The sequence below is a fragment of the Coturnix japonica genome, chromosome 9 (assembly GCF_054131305.1).
Source record: "Coturnix japonica strain WE chromosome 9, WE-NBRP24, whole genome shotgun sequence".
Classification (NCBI taxonomy): domain Eukaryota; kingdom Metazoa; phylum Chordata; class Aves; order Galliformes; family Phasianidae; genus Coturnix; species Coturnix japonica.
In genome coordinates this window covers 11,950,956-11,966,971 of record NC_140671.1, presented here as the reverse complement: position 1 = coordinate 11,966,971, position 16,016 = coordinate 11,950,956, and the positions used below count along the sequence as shown (strand labels likewise).

General features: G+C 52.5%; 1 long non-coding RNA gene across 1 annotated transcript; it reads right to left on the bottom strand.

Annotated features, from left to right (window-relative positions):
* Positions 1–2,019: 2,019 nt before the first annotated feature.
* Positions 2,020–5,145, bottom strand: LOC146759691 (uncharacterized). The gene is made up of 3 exons (XR_014931914.1): positions 4,584–5,145; positions 4,159–4,282; positions 2,020–3,250 (listed from the first exon to the last, which is right to left on the bottom strand). It is a non-coding gene; the product is annotated as an uncharacterized LOC146759691 (long non-coding RNA).
* Positions 5,146–16,016: the final 10,871 nt, after the last annotated feature.

Here is a 16,016-nt window from a genome sequence, read left to right as displayed (position 1 = left end):
CAGCTCATGCTTCACAATTGCCAGCTCACGTTTCACAACTGCCACCTCCTGCCCCACAAGTGCCACCTCCCGCCCCACAAGTGCCACCACCTGCCCAACAAGTGCCATTTCTTACCCCACAGTTTCCAACTCCTTCCCCACAGGTGCCATTTCCTGCCCCATAAGTGCCACCTCCTGTGCCACATGTGCCAATTCCTGCCCCACAAGTGCCATTTCCTGCCCCACATTAGCCACCTACCACCCCACAAATTCAACCTCTTGCCCCACAAGTGCCAAACCCTGACCCGCAACATCCACCTCCTGCTCCACAATTGCCACCTCCTGCCCCACATCATCCACCTCCTGCCCCACAAGTGCCAATTTCTGCCCCACAAGTGCCAGTTCATGCCCCACAAGTGCCACATTTTTCCACACAACTGCCACCTCCCGCCCCAAATCATCCACCTCCCGCCCCACAAGTGTCATTAACTGCCCAACATCCTCCTCATGACCCACAAGTGCAACCTCCTGCCCCACAAGTGCCACCTCCTGCCCCACAAGTGCCACCTCCTCCCATCCACCCCCCACAAGTTCCACCTCCTGCCCCACAAGTGCAACCTCCTGTTTTACAAATGCCACCTCCCGACCCACAACTTCAACCTCTAGCCCCACAAGTGCCACAACCAGCCCCACATCATCCACATCCTGCTCCACAAGTGCCACCTCCCACCCCACTAGTACCAGCTCCCACCCCACAAGTGCCACCTCCTGCCCCACATCATCCACCTCCCGGCCCACAAGTGCCACCTCCCGCTCCACAAGTGCCACCACCAGCCCCACAAGTGCCATCTCCTCCCCCACCAGTTCCACATCCCGCACTGCAATGCCAATTCCTGCCCCACATCTTCCACCTCCTGCCCCTCAAGTGCCATTTCCTGCCCCACAAGTGCCACCTCCCTCCACACAAGTGTCCCACCTCCTGCCACACAAGTGCCGCCTCCCACCCCACAAGTGCTATTTCCCGCCTTACAACTTCCACCTCCCGCCCCACAACTTCCACCTCCCGCCCCACACGTGCCTCCTCCTTCCCCCAACTTTTACCTCCCACCTCACAACTTCCACCTCCTGACCCACAAATGCCACCTCCTGTTCCACAACTGCCATTTCCTGCTCAAGAACTTCCACATCCTACCCCACAAGTGCCACCTCCTGCTTCACAAGTGCCACCCCCTGCCCCACAATCGCCACCCCCTGCCCCACAACTTCCATTTTCCTCCCCACAAGTGCCACCTTGACCTGCTGTCCATGCTCTTTGTAATACACCCCAGTATTCCATCGGCTTTTTTGGCTACAAGGGCACACTGCTGGCTCATGGTCAATCTGTCGTCCACCAGGACACCCAGGTTCCTCTCTTCAGAGCTCCTCTCCAGCAGCTCTTCCCCCAGCCTGTACTGGTGCATGCAATTACTGCTCCCTAGGTGCAAGACTCTACACTTGCTTTTGTTAAACCTCATCCGGTTTCTTACTGCCCAGCTCTCCAGCCTGTCCAGGTCTTGCTGAATGGCAGCACAGCCTTCAGGCGTGTCAGCCAGTCCTCCCAACTTCGTGTCATCACAAACTTGCTGAGGGTGGTCACTATCTCCTCATCAAGGTCGTTGATGAATATATTGAACAAGACCGGACCCAGCACTGACCCCTGGGGGACGCCGCTAGTTACAGGTCTCCACCTGGATTCTGCACTGCCAACAACGTCTCTCTGTGCTCTGCCAGTCAGCCACTTCTCAACCCACCTCTCTGTCCACTCATCTATCCCACGCTTGCTCAGCTTGTTATAAGGATGTTCTGGGAGACAGTACCAGATGCCTTGCTGAAATCATGGTAAACTACATCCACCGCCCTATCCAAAACTATCTTGCAGGTTCTTAGTTCTTTACCACTGTTTCCTTTCCCATGCCTTACAACTACAAGCAGCTAGAACAATGTTCTCTGAAGATATCCAGGACAGAAGAGTCCCGGTAGATCACGGGATCTACCAGCTCACGGGAGGCCAATGCCCACTGTTTCCTGCCTGATAAACGCAGATCTCTGGCAGCATTCAATTGTCTTCCCTGTACAACCACCCAGCCCCCCTCGTCGTCATCAAAACCAGTATCATTTTAAAGTCAATGAATCTTGCCTGTAAAAGCACATCTAGCCTCCTACAGAAATTCATTGCTTTGGGGGACTGAAATTGAGAACACATCTGTAGGCAAACACTCCCATCAACTTCCATATGTCTGAATGTGCAGCCCCTCCTCATGCAGTGACCCTCCTTCCACAATTGCAGACGGTTTCATTCCCCACAGCAACTTCACAGTGGCAGAAGGGACAGACAGCTCCCTGTAACCAGAAGGAAACAACAAAGGAAAATAAAGGGACGCCCGCAACCTCTCCAGCCTGTCCCGGTCCCTCTGGTTGGCTTCCCTCCCCTACAATATATTGACTGCACTGCTCAGTTTGTATCGTCTGCAAACCTGCCATCATCTATGTCACTGACGAAGGAAGATGCTGAAGAGCAACGGTTTATATGGGTTAATACCTTGGGAGCCCCTCTCTTCAAGGAGCTAGTTCTGCAAGTCTGAGTCCCACAAAGGGTGGTCTCCATAGACGTTCAAATTCGTGCTGCACAACCCTACTTAATTTTCTGTATTCATTTCTGTATTGATCTCATGTGGATCAAAATAACACAGTCAGTATCTGCAACGAGTCTAGGCCGAGCAAAACTTTTGATGGAGGGAGCAAAGAGATCAAGACAAGATGATGTAGTGCAATGCAGTCAAAGCAGCTGGCCAAGCAAAAGCTATGTGCATGCATTTCCAAGCTGAGCACGCACCTGGAGCTGGGACTGTATCACTCATTGTCAGAAGAATTCCTGAGTACCCTCATAAAGAAAGCTATACACCAGTGTGACTGGAGTCCATTTACACCAATTAGACCTCTTTACATTTTAATAAGCACCATTTACTACTCCAAAGTTGCACTTCCCTTTGCCTTTCCATCTGAAGGGCTTTGAAAAAGTCTCTGAAATAGAAATTCTGTGATTGCTGTAATACACTTGGGTAGGTATCTGGACTTCCATCTTGAGACATCCAGCGCCTTTTACAGAAATAAAGAATACTCAAGGACTTAGGCCACCAAATTCCAACTCAGTTTTACACCACTGGTTTTTGATCTGATAGGCAGGAGACAGCGAAAGGCAGCTGCTCAGCAATCCCAGGAAGACAGCTGGGCTCTAGGGAGACAAGAAGGGCAGTAAGGTGACAAACAAAGTGATTATAAGGTTTTATTTAACAGCTCTGTATGGGACGATTCAACTACTTCAAGCTCCAGCAAGCTGCTAGAGACTGATAAAGCAAGACACCTCAGCGACCTCAAAAGCTGACAGCCTTTCAAAAGATAAACTGAACATACCATCTCAAAAAGCATACAATCAATCCATAGAAATTAATCCAGCAAGCAGTCCTATGGTCAAATTGTGTGCTGCCAGTAAAGCCTTTTCATGAGCATTAAGAACATTTCTGGTTAGAGAGTTATCACAACATGGGCAGAAAATACCTAGGAGAATAGGAAAAAGAAAAAAGCAACCTACCCTTACCCTTACCCTACCCTTATCCAACTCCTCTCCCACATTTAGAATTGAAACAAGTTCAAATGCCATAAAAAATTGGGGGAATAAAACCATCTGGTATTTCCCAGGCAAACCACCAAGACCACAGAACCACAGAATAGCCCAAGTTGTAAAGGAACCACGAGGATTATCAAGTCCAACCCGATGCTCCAGGAAGGACAACCTAAACTCAAACGGCCTTTAAGCTGCAGCAGCTCAGGGCCAGGCCCACAGCCTCAGGGAGCATGTTCCATGACCGCTGGTATCAGACACAGCAAGCACAGGGAGCAGGCAGGTAGGCACAGCAAAGCAGCAAGCAAAGCCCAATTTCTCAGAGGGGGCCTGCTAACAGGAAGACCAGACACTGTCCTCCCAAAAAAACTCCACCATTTTGACAGCCAAAACAGAAGCTACATTTTCGGTTCTCATGACTCTTCCCTGTGCTCCCAAATAAATAGTTTCGTGACATCCTCTATCACACTGCAACTGCTCAGAAGTAATAATCAAAATTATATCACTCATAAGAAACTCACTTTTGCATGGTGGTAACGAGAGTCCATTCCCATTGTGTCCCTCCGTGTTATGAACACTGCAATTGGCCTTCTGACAGCCTCCTGAATGAATCCACCAAAAGCAAGGAAGCACCCTGCCCTTACTCTGAAGAGAGAAAGAAAGCAAGGTTCATGGAAACAGGCACACAAGGCTCGCAACCAGACACGGTGCTCCAGGCTCCTGATCATGCCAGAGATAGGACTACCACAGTGCCAGAACATGATTTACCACTAAAGGAAACATCTGGGAGCACAATCACAACTTCAGCACAAGCTGTAACGGCTCAGCATATTTAGCTTTCGTATCATACAGCTGGAGAACGAGATACTCCCAAGCATCAGTCAGCAAGCACTCGGATGAGCCAGCCCTTTGGTTTTAATGATGACTGCCACCTTTGACACCTTACCAGAAGATACTTCCATTTATTAGCCTGGACTTCGTTTCTTCCATCAGCAGCTGCTCCTAAACTGCCCTTGATTCATACAGCGATACCATCGACTTCTAGCACGAGCTGACCTGCAAGACAGAGAAAAGAAAGCAGGATGACAACAAACACAGACGTAGCATCCTTTAATTATCTTGAACAACAGCAACAACAAAAACAGGAGATAAGTGCTGCTGTGGATGCACCCCAGTTTATAAAGAAATGGAAAACCAGCCCGGCCTCAGCAGCCCTTATGTATTTCTTACGCATCTGATTAAGCTGACTGCAGTTCGAACCAGGAGAATTTACAGTCTCTTGCAAATGACACCCATGAAGCAGATCATGATGCAGCAAAAGAAAAAAGCAAAACAAAGAAAAATAAAGAAAGAAAAAAAAAAAAGCAAGCCAAAGACCAGGGAATCAAAGTTAAAAAACAACAACAATACAAACAACAAAAAACAAGCACACAAAACAGATTAAAAAAAAAAAAAAAAAAAAGGAAATCCATAACATACGTAACAGCAGAAAGATAGGCGCAACAGGAATATATCACAAAAGTAAAAAAAAGAAAGAATGGCTCACCCACCACTGAGGATGGAAGTGCACAGAACAAACTCCACAGAGGAGAAATCATCAGAAAGAGATCCCACCCAGAGGCAGACTGGGACAGTCAACCTACTGCCCCACAACTGCCACTTCCCACCCAGCAATTGCCACCCCCCGCCCCACAAGTGCCTCCTCCCACCCCACAAGTGCCAACCCTTACCCCACAAGTGCCAACTCCTGCCCCACATAATCCACCAACCGCCCCACAAGTGTCACCTCTCGACCCACAAGTGCCACATCCCGCCCCACAAGTGCCACCTCCTGCCAAACTAGTGCAACCTCCTGCCCCACAAGTGCCTTATCTCGCCAGACAATTTACAGCTCCTGCCCCACAAGTGCTACATCCTGCACCACAACTTCAACCTCCTGCCCCACAAGTGCCAAGTTCTGCCCCACAAGTGTAGGCTCCTGCCCCACAACTGCCAATTCCTGCCCCACATGTGCCAGCTCATGCTTCACAAGTGCCAGCTCCTGCACCACATCATCCACTTCCTGCCCACAAGTGCCAATTCCTGCCCCACAAGTGCCAGTTCATGCCCCACAAGTGCCAGCTCCTGCCCCACAAGTGCCAGCTCCTGCCCCACAAGTGCCAGCTCCTGCCCCACAAGAGCCACTTCCTTCACCACAGGTACCCCATCCCACCCCACAAGTTTCAATTCCTGCCATACAAGTGCCACCTCCTTCCCCACAGGTGCCACCTCCTGCCCCACAAGTGCCACCTCCTGCCCCACAAGTGCCACCTCCCGCCAAACAACTGACACCTCCTGCCCCACAAGTGCCACCTCCTGCCCTACAAGTGCCACCTCCCACTAAACAACTGACACCTCCTGCCCACAAGTGTCACCTCCTGCCCAACAAGTTCCACCTCTTGACCTACAAGTGCCACCTCCTGCCCCATAAGTTTCACCTGTCGCCCAACAAATGCCACCACCTCCCCCAAAAGCGCCACCTCCTGCCCCACAGGTGCCATTTCCTGCCCCACAACATCCACCTCCCACGCACAAGTGCAACCTACCGCCCCACAACTTCCACCTCCTGCCCCACAAGTGCCAACACCTGCCCCACAAGTGCCACCTCCTGCCCCACAAGTGCCACCTCCTGCCCCGCCAGTTCCACCTGTCACCCTCCAAGTCCAGCTCCTGCCCCACAAGTGCCAGCTCATGCTTCACAAGTGCCAGCTCCTGCCCCACATCATCAACTTCCTGCCCCACAAGTGCCACCTCCAACCCCACAAAGACAGCCTCCTGCCCCACATCATCCACCTCCTGCCCCACAAGTGCCAATTCCTGCCCCACTATTGCCAGCTCATGCCCCACAAGTGCCAGCTCCTGCCCCACAAGTGCCACCTCTTGCCCAACAGGTAACACCTCCTGCCCCACATCATCCACCTCCTCCCCCACAAGTGACAATACTTATTCCACAAGTGCCACCTCCCGCCCCACAAATGCCAAATCCTGCCCTGCAACTTCCACCTCCTGCTCCACAAGTGCCAATTCCTGCCCCACAAGTGCCAATTCCTGCCCCACAAGTGCCAGCTCATGCTTCACAAGTGCCAGCTCCTGCCCCACATCATCCACTTCCTGCTCACATTTGCCACCTCCTGTCCGACAAAGACCACCTCCTGCCCCACATCATCCACCCCCTGCCCCACAAGTTCCACCTCCTGCCCCACAACGACCACCTCCTGCCCCACATCATCCAACCCCTGCACCACAAGTGCCACATTTGTCCACACCACTGCCACCTCCCCCCACAAAATAATCCACCTCCTGCCCAACAAGTGTCACTGACCGCCCAACTACCTCCTCCTGACACACAAGTGCCACCTCCTGCCCCACAAGTGCCAGCTCCTGCCCCAGAAGTGTCAACTCATGCTCCACAAATGCCACCTCCTGCTCCACAAGTTCCACCTCTTGCCCCACAAGTGCCAAATACTTCCCCACAACTTCCACCTTCTGCCCCACTAGTGCCAACTCCAATTCCACAAGTGCCACCTCCAGCCCTACAACTGCCACTTCCAGCCCCACAAGTGCCACCTCCCGACCAACAACTTCAACATCCCACCACACAAGTGCCAACTCCTGCCCGTGTGCCACATCCTGCCCCACAAGTGCCAACTCCTGCCGCACAACTGACAATTCCAGCCCCAAAAGTGACAGCTCATACTTCACAATTGCCAGCTCCTGCCCCACATCATCCACCTTCTGCCCAACAAGTGCCACCTTCTGCCCCACAAGTGCCACCTCCCGCCCCACAAGTGCCACATCCCGCCCAACAATTGTGGCCACATGACAAACAAGTTCCACTTCCGCCCCACAAGTGCCACCTCCTGCCCAACAAGTGCCATTTCTTACCCCACAGGTTCCAAATCCTACCCCACTGGTGCCATTTCCTGCCCCACAAGTGCCATTTCCCCCCCGACATGTGCCAACTCCTGCCTTACAAGTTTCACCTCCCACCCCACAAATTCCACCTCCCACCCCACAAGTTCCACCTCCTGCCCCACAAGTGCCAATTCCTGCTTCACAAGTGCCAGCTCATGCTTCACAAATGCCAGCTCATGCCCCATATCATCAACTTCCTGCCCCACAAGTGCCACCTCTAACCCCACAAAGACAGCCTCCTGCCCCACATCATCCACCTCCTGCCCCACATCATCCACCTCCTCCCCCACAAGTGACAATACCTGTTAGACAAGTGCAACCTCAAGCCCCACAACTTCAACATCCCGCCACACAAGTGCCGACTCCTGGCAACGTGTGCCACATCCTGCCCCACAAGTGCCAACTCCTGCCCCACATCGTCCACCTCCCATCCAACAAGTGCCACCTCCTGCCCCACAAGTGCCAATTCCTGCCCCACATGTGCCACCTCCTGCTCCACAAGTGCCAGCTCCTGCCCCTCATCATCCACCTCCTGCCTCACAAGTGCCACCTCCTGACCCACAACATCAATCTCCAGCCCCACAAGAGCCGCCTCCTGCCCGACAAGTTACACCTGCTACAAGTTCCACAAGTGCCACCTCCCTGCTCACGAGTGCCACATCCCGCCCCACATGTACCACCTCCTGCATCACAACTTCCACCTCCCGCCCCACATGTACCACCTCCTGCATCACAACTTCCACCTCCCGCCCCACATGTACCACCTCCTGCATCACAACTTCCACCTCCTGCCCCACATGTACCACCTCCTGCATCACAACTTCCACCTCCCGCCCCACATGTACCACCTCCTGCATCACAACTTCCACCTCCCGCCCCACAAGTTCCACCTCCTCCCCACAAGTGCCACCTCCCGCCACACATGTACCACCTCCTGCATCACAACTTACACCTCCCGCCCCCAGAATGCCACATCCTGCCCCACAAGTGCCACCTCATGCCTCACCAGTGCCACACCCCCACACAAGTGCCACCTCCCGCCCCACAAGTGCCACCTCCCACGCACAAGTGCCACATCCTGCCCCACAAGTGCCACCTCCAACGCACAAGTGCCACATCCTGCCCCACAAGTGCCACCTCCCACGCACAAGTGCCACTCCCTGCCCCACAAGTGCCAACTCGTGCCCCACAAGTGCCAACTCCTGCCCCACAAGTTCTATGTGCCTCTGTGGGGTCTCTTATGGGTATCTCTGGACCCAAATGTATTCCTATGGGTACCTATGGGTTTCAATGTGGTCCCTATGTGCCTCTATGGGGTCTCTTATGGGTCTCAGCAGTGTCCCTATGTGTCTCTATGGGTCTCACTGTCCCCCACTGTAATCCATGGGATCCCTATGTGTCCCAATGTCCCCCTATGGGTCACTATGTGTCCCTATGTGTCCCAATGTCCCCCCTATGGGTTGCTATGTGCCACTATGGGGTCTCTATGGGGTCTCTATGGGGTCTCATGGATATCTCTGGGCCCAAATGTCTTCTTATGGGTGACTATGGGTTTCAATGCAGTCCCTATGTGCCTCTATGGGGTCTCTTATGGGTCTCAGCGAGGTCCCTATGTGTCTCTATGGGTCTCACTGTCCCCCACTGAAATCCATGGGGTCCCTATGTGTCCCAATGTCCCCCTATTGGACACTATGTCCCCACTATGGGTTGCTATGTGCCTCTATGGGTTCTCTATGGGGCGCTATGGGGTGGCTATGGAGCTCTATGGGGTTCTATGGGGCGTACTGAGGTTTCTATGGGGTGTCTATGGAACGCTATGGTGTGTCTATGTGGCAAAATGAGTTTCTATGGGTGGCTATGGGAGCTCTATGGGGCACAATGGGTTGCCTACGGGGCTCTATGGTGCGGCTATATGTCCTTCTGTGGTGTCTATGTGGCACTATGTTGTGCTATGGTATGCTGTGAGGCACTATGGGGTGCTATGAGGCTCTATGGAGCAGTATAGTGTGTCTATGGGTCCCTATGGGGTGCAATGGGGCGCTGTGGGGCACAAGGGAGTGTCTATGAGGCTCCATGGGCTGCTATGTTGCACTATGGAGTAGCTATGGGGTGCTATGGGGTCTCTTTGGGCCCCTATGAGTCACTATGGGGTGTCTATGGGGCTCTATGGGGTATCTTTGTGTTCCTATGGGGCGCTATGGGTGACTATGGGGTCGCTATGGGTTTCTTTGAGGCACTATGGGGCACTATGGGGTCTCTATGGGTCTCAATTTATCCTTATGGCTCCCAATGACTGTCTATGGGTCTCTATGTGTCCCTATGGGTCCCAGTGTCTCTCTATGTGTTCCTATGGGTCCCAGTGTCTCTCTATGGGTCCCAATGTCTTCCTCTGGATCTCTATGGGTCCCTATGGATCGCAGTGTCTCTCTATGTCCCCCTGTCTAGGTGGTAACTATACAGATGGTAACAAAGATGGTAACAAATGTACAGAGGTTCTAAGCGAGAGAGAAACTCACCAGTGGTGATGCCTTCGCTGAGGAAGCTGGGGCGGTCTTCACTGCAGAGCGATGTCCAAGAGATGCTGCCTCACAGAATCACAGAATTCTCAAGGTTGGAAAAGGGCTGCCAGCTTTTGTAGGAGAATAGCATGGGAGACAGTTGTGAAGGCTTTGCTGAAGTCCAAGTAGAGCACATCAACAGCCTTTCTTTCCTTCATCCATCAGATGGGTCACAGGATCGTAGAAGGAGATCAGATTGGTCAAGCAGGAGCTGCCCTTCACGAACCCATGCTGGCTAGGTCTGATCTCCTGCTCATCCCACACCTGCCGCATCTGTCATCTCCCTCAAGACAATTTGTTCCATTCCCTTCCCTGGCACCGAGGTCAGGCTAACAGGCCTGGAGTTGCCCGGATCCTCCTGACAACCTTGCTTGGAAATGGGAGTCACGTTGGCAAGCCTCCAGTCTTCTGGGACCTCACCCGGTAACAGGGAGCTCGGAAAGATAATGGAAAGCGGCTCGAGTGAGGGTCAGCCCTTAAATGAGGTCTCAGAGGAGGTGGAGTCGAGCTCCAGCCCTCCCGGGAGCACAGCTCCATTACTCTCACCTGTGCTCCCGCAGCCGACCCCACACTTGCCTCAGCTGATTAATCAGAGGTTCAGGCTGTGATTACCAATCTCCCATACAGCCCCTATGGGTCCCAATGTTTCCCTATGGGTCTCTAGATGTCCCTATAGGTCTCTATGGGGTTATTATGCCTCTAAATGGGTCCCTATGTGTCTCTATGTCTCTCTATGGGGTCCCTATGTGTCCCAATGTCCCCCTATGGATCTCTATGTATCCATATGTGTCCCAGTGACTCCCTTTGGGTCACTAATGAGTCACTATGTGTCCCAACGTCTCCCCTATGGGTTGCTATGTGCCTCTGTGGGGTCTCTTATGGGTATCTCTGGACCCAAATGTATTCCTATGGGTACCTATGGGTTTCAATGTGGTCCCTATGTGCCTCTATGGGGTCTCTATGGGTCTCAGCAGTGTCCCTATGTGTCTCTATGGGTCTCACTGTCCCCCACTGAAATCCATGGGATCCCTATGTGTCCCTTTGTGTCCCAATGTCCCCCCTATGGGTTGATATGTGCCACTATGGGGTCTCTATGGGGTCTCATGGATATCTCTGGGCCCAAATGTCTTCCTATGGGTATCTATGGGTTTCAATGCAGTTCCTATGTGCCTTTATGTGGTCTCTTATGGGTCTCAGCGAGGTCCCTATGTGTCTCTCTGGGTCACACTGTCCCCCACTGAAATCCATGGGGTCCCTCTGTGTCCCAATGTCCCCCTATTGGTCCCAATGTCAGCCTATGGGTCACAATGTGTCCCTATGTTTCCCAGTGTCCCTCTTATGTGTTGCTAAGTGTCTCCATGTGGTCTCTTATGAGTATCTCTGGGCCAAAATATCTACCTATTGGTATCCATAGGTTACATTAGGTCCCTATGTGCCTCTATGGGGTCTCTTAAGGGTTACAGCGGAGTCCCTATGTGTCTCTATGGGTCTCACTGTTCCCCACTGTAATCCATGGGGACCCTCTGTGTCCCAATGTCCACACTATGGGTTGCTATGTACCTCTATGGGGTCTCTATGTGGTATCTTATGGGTATCTCTGGGCCCAAATGTCCTCATATGGGTATCTATGGGTTTCAATGTGGTCCCTATGTGCCTCTATGGGTCCCACTGTCCCCCACCATAATCCATGGGGTCTCTATGTGTCCCAATGTCCCCCTATGGGTCCCAGTGTCTCCCTATGTGTCACTATGTGTCCCTATGTGTCCCAATATCCCCCCTATGGGTAGCTATGTGCCTCTATGGGGTCTCTTATTTGTATCTATGGGCTTAAATGTCCTCCTATGGGTATCTATGGGTTTCAATGTGGTCCCTATGTGCCTCTATGGGGTCTCTTATGGGTCTCAGCAGAGTCTCTATGTGTCTCTATGGGTATCACTGTCCCCCACTGTAATCCATGGTGTCCCTATGTGTCCCAATGTCACCCTATGGGTCCCAGTTTCTCCCTAAGGGTCACTATGTGTCCATATGTGTCCCAATGTCCCCCCTATGGGTTGCTATGTGCCTCTATGGGTCTCCTATGGGGCGCTATGGGGTGGCTATGGAGCTCTATGGGGTTCTATGGGGCGTACTGAGTTTTCTATGGGGTGTCTATGGAACGCTATGGTGTGTCTATGTGGCAAAATGAGTTTCTATGGGTGGCTATGGGAGCTCTATGGGGCACAATGGGTTGCCTACGGGGCTCTATGGGATGTCTATGGGGCTCTATGGCGCGGCTATATGTCCTTATGTGGTGTCTATGTGGCACTATGTTGTGCTATGGGGTGCTGTGAGGCACTATGGGGTGCTATGGGGCTCTATGGAGCAGTATAGGGTGTCTATGGGTCCCTATGGGGTGCAATGGGGCGCTGTGGGGCACAAGGGAGTGTCTATGAGGCTCCATGGGCTGCTATGGGGCACTGTGGAGTAGCTATAGGATGATTTGGGGTCTCTTTGTGCCCCTATGGGGCGCTATGGGTCACTATGTGGTGTCTATGGGGCTCTATGGGGTGGCTATGCGGTGCTGTAGGGTGACTATGGGGTGCTTTGGGGTATCCTTGGGTTCCTATGGGGCGCTATGGGTGACTATGGGGTGCTATGGTTTGCTATGGGGCTCTATGCGGAAGAATGGGGTCTCTCTGGGGCGCTATGGGGTGCCTATGGGGCTCTATGGGGAGTCTATGGGGTGTCTTTGGGGATCTATGGGTTGTCTGTGGGGCTCTATGGGGTGTGCATGGGGTCTGTATGGGGTTCAGTGGGTCTCTATGGGGCTCTATGGGGTGTCTACAGGCACTATGGGCGATATGGGGTGTCTATGTGTTTCAATTGGGCTCTATGGTGTGGCTGTAGGGCTTTATGTGGTGTCTATGGGGCACTGTGGGCTGCTATGGGGTGCTGTGGGGCACAATGGAGTGTCTATGAGGCTCCATGGGCTGCTCAGGGGCAATATGGAGTAGCTATGGGGTGCTATGGGGTCTCTCTGGGCCCCTATGGGTCACTATGTGGTGTCTATGGGGCTCTATGGGGTATCTTTGTGTTCCTATGGGGCGCTATGGGTGACTATGGGGTCGCTATGGGTTTCTTTGAGGCACTATGGGGCACTATGGGGTCTCTATGGGTCTCAATTTATCCTTATGGCTCCCAATGACTGTCTATGCGTCTCTATGTGTCCCTATGGGTCCCAGTGTCTCTCTATGTGTCCCAATGTCTTCCTCTGGATCTCTATGGGTCCCTATGGATCCCAGTGTCTCTCTATTTCCCCCTGTCTAGGTGGTAACTATACAGATGGTAACAAAGATGGTAACAAATGTACAGAGGTTCTAAGCGAGAGAGAAACTCACCAGTGGTGATGCCTTCGCTGAGGAAGCTGGGGCGGTCTTCACTGCAGAGCGATGTCCAAGAGATGCTGCCTCACAGAATCACAGAATTCTCAAGGTTGGAAAAGGGCTGCCAGCTTTTGTAGGAGAATAGCATGGGAGACAGTTGTGAAGGCTTTGCTGAAGTCCAAGTAGAGCACATCAACAGCCTTTCTTTCCTTCATCCATCAGATGGGTCACAGGATCGTAGAAGGAGATCAGATTGGTCAAGCAGGAGCTGCCCTTCACGAACCCATGCTGGCTAGGTCTGACCTCCTGCTCATCCCACACCTGCCGCATCTGTCATCTCCCTCAAGACAATTCGTTCCATTCCCTTCCCTGGCACCGAGGTCAGGCTAACAGGCCTGGAGTTGCCCGGATCCTCCTGACAACCTTGCTTGGAATTGGGAGTCACGTTGGCAAGCCTCCAGTCTTCTGGGACCTCATCCGGTAACAGGGAGCTCGGAAAGATAATGGAAAGCGGCTCGAGTGAGGGTCAGCCCTTAAATGAGGTCTCAGAGGAGGTGGAGTCGAGCTCCAGCCCTCCCGGGAGCACAGCTCCATTACTCTCACCTGTGCTCCCACAGCTGACCCCACACTTGCCTCAGCTGATTAATCAGAGGTTCAGGCTGTGATTACCAATCTTCCACACAGCCCCTATGGGTCCCAATGTTTCCCTATGGGTCTCTAGATGTCCCTATAGGTCTCTATGGGGTTATTATGCCTCTAAATGGGTCCCTATGTGTCTCTATGTCTCTCTATGGGGTCCCTATGTGTCCCACTGTCCCCCTATGGATCTCTATGTATCCATATGGGTCCCAGTGACTCCCTTTGGGTCACTAATGAGTCACTATGTGTCCCAACGTCTCCCCTATGGGTTGCTATGTGCCTCTGTGGGGTCTCTTATGGGTATCTCTGGACCAAAATGTATTCCTATGGGTACCTATGGGTTTCAATGTGGTCCCTATGTGCCTCTATGGGGTCTCTATGGGTCTCAGCAGTGTCCCTATGTGTCTCTACGGGTCTCACTGTCCCCCACTGTAATCCATGGTGTCCCTATGTGTCCCAATGTCACCCTATGGGTCCCAGTGTCCCCCTATGGGTCACTATGTGTCCCTATGTGTCCCAATGTCCCCCCTATGGGTTGCTATGTGCCACTATGGGGTCTCTATGGGGTCTCTATGGGGTCTCATGGATATCTCTGGGCCCAAATGTCTTCCTATGGGTATCTATGTGTTTCAATGCAGTCCCTTTGTGCCTCTATGGGGTCTCTTATGGGTCTCAGCGAGGTCCCTATGTGTCTCTCTGGGTCACACTGTCCCCCACTGAAATCCATGGGGTCCCTCTGTGTCCCAATGTCCCCCTATTTGTCCCAGTGTCAGCCTGTGGGTCACAATGTGTCCCTATGTGTCCCAATGTCCCTCCTATGTGTTGCTAAGTGTCTCCATGGGGTCTCTTATGAGTATCTCTGGGCCAAAATATCTACCTATTGGTATCCATAGGTTACGTTAGGTCCCTATGTGCCTCTATGGGGTCTCTTAAGGGTTACAGCGGAGTCCCTATGTGTCTCTATGGGTCTCACTGTCCCCCACTATGTTCCATGGGGTCCCTATGTGTCCCAATATACCCCTATGGGTCCCAGTGTCTCCCTATGGGTCACTATGTGTCCCTATGTGTCCCAATATCACCCCTATGGGTAGCTATGTGCCTCTATGGGGTCTCTTATTCGTATCTATGGGCATAAATGTTCTCCTATGGGTATCTATGGGTTTCAGTGTGGTCCCTTTGTGCCTCTATGGGGTCTCTTATGGGTCTCAGCAGAGTCTCTGTGTGTCTCTACGGGTATCACTGTCCCCCACTGTAATCCATGGTGTCCCTATGTGTCCCAATGTCACCCTATGGGTCCCAGTGTCTCCCTAAGGGTCACTATGTGTCCATATGTGTCCCAATGTCCCCCCTATGGGTTGCTATGTGCCTCTATGGGTTCTCTATGGGGCTCTATGGGGTGCCTATGGAGCTCTATGGGGTTCTATGGGGCGTTCTGAGGTTTCTATGGGGTGTCTATGGAACGCTATGGTGTGTCTATGTGGCAAAATGAGTTTCTATGGGTGGCTATGGGAGCTCTATGGGGCACAATGGGTTGCCTACGGGGCTCTATGGGATGTCTATGGGGCTCTATGGCGCGGCTATATGTCCTTATGTGGTGTCTATGTGGCACTATGTTGTGCTATGGTATGCTGTGAGGCACTCTGGGGTGCTATGGGGCTCTATGGAGCAGTATAGGGTGTCTATGGGTCCCTATGTGGTGCAATGGGGCGCTGTGGGGCACAAGGGAGTGTCTATGAGGCTCCATGGGCTGCTATGGGGCACTGTGGAGTAGCTATGGGATGATTTGGGGTCTCTTTGTGCCCCTATGGGGCGCTATGTGTCACTATGTGGTGTCTATGGGGCTCTATGGGGTGGCTATTTGGTGCT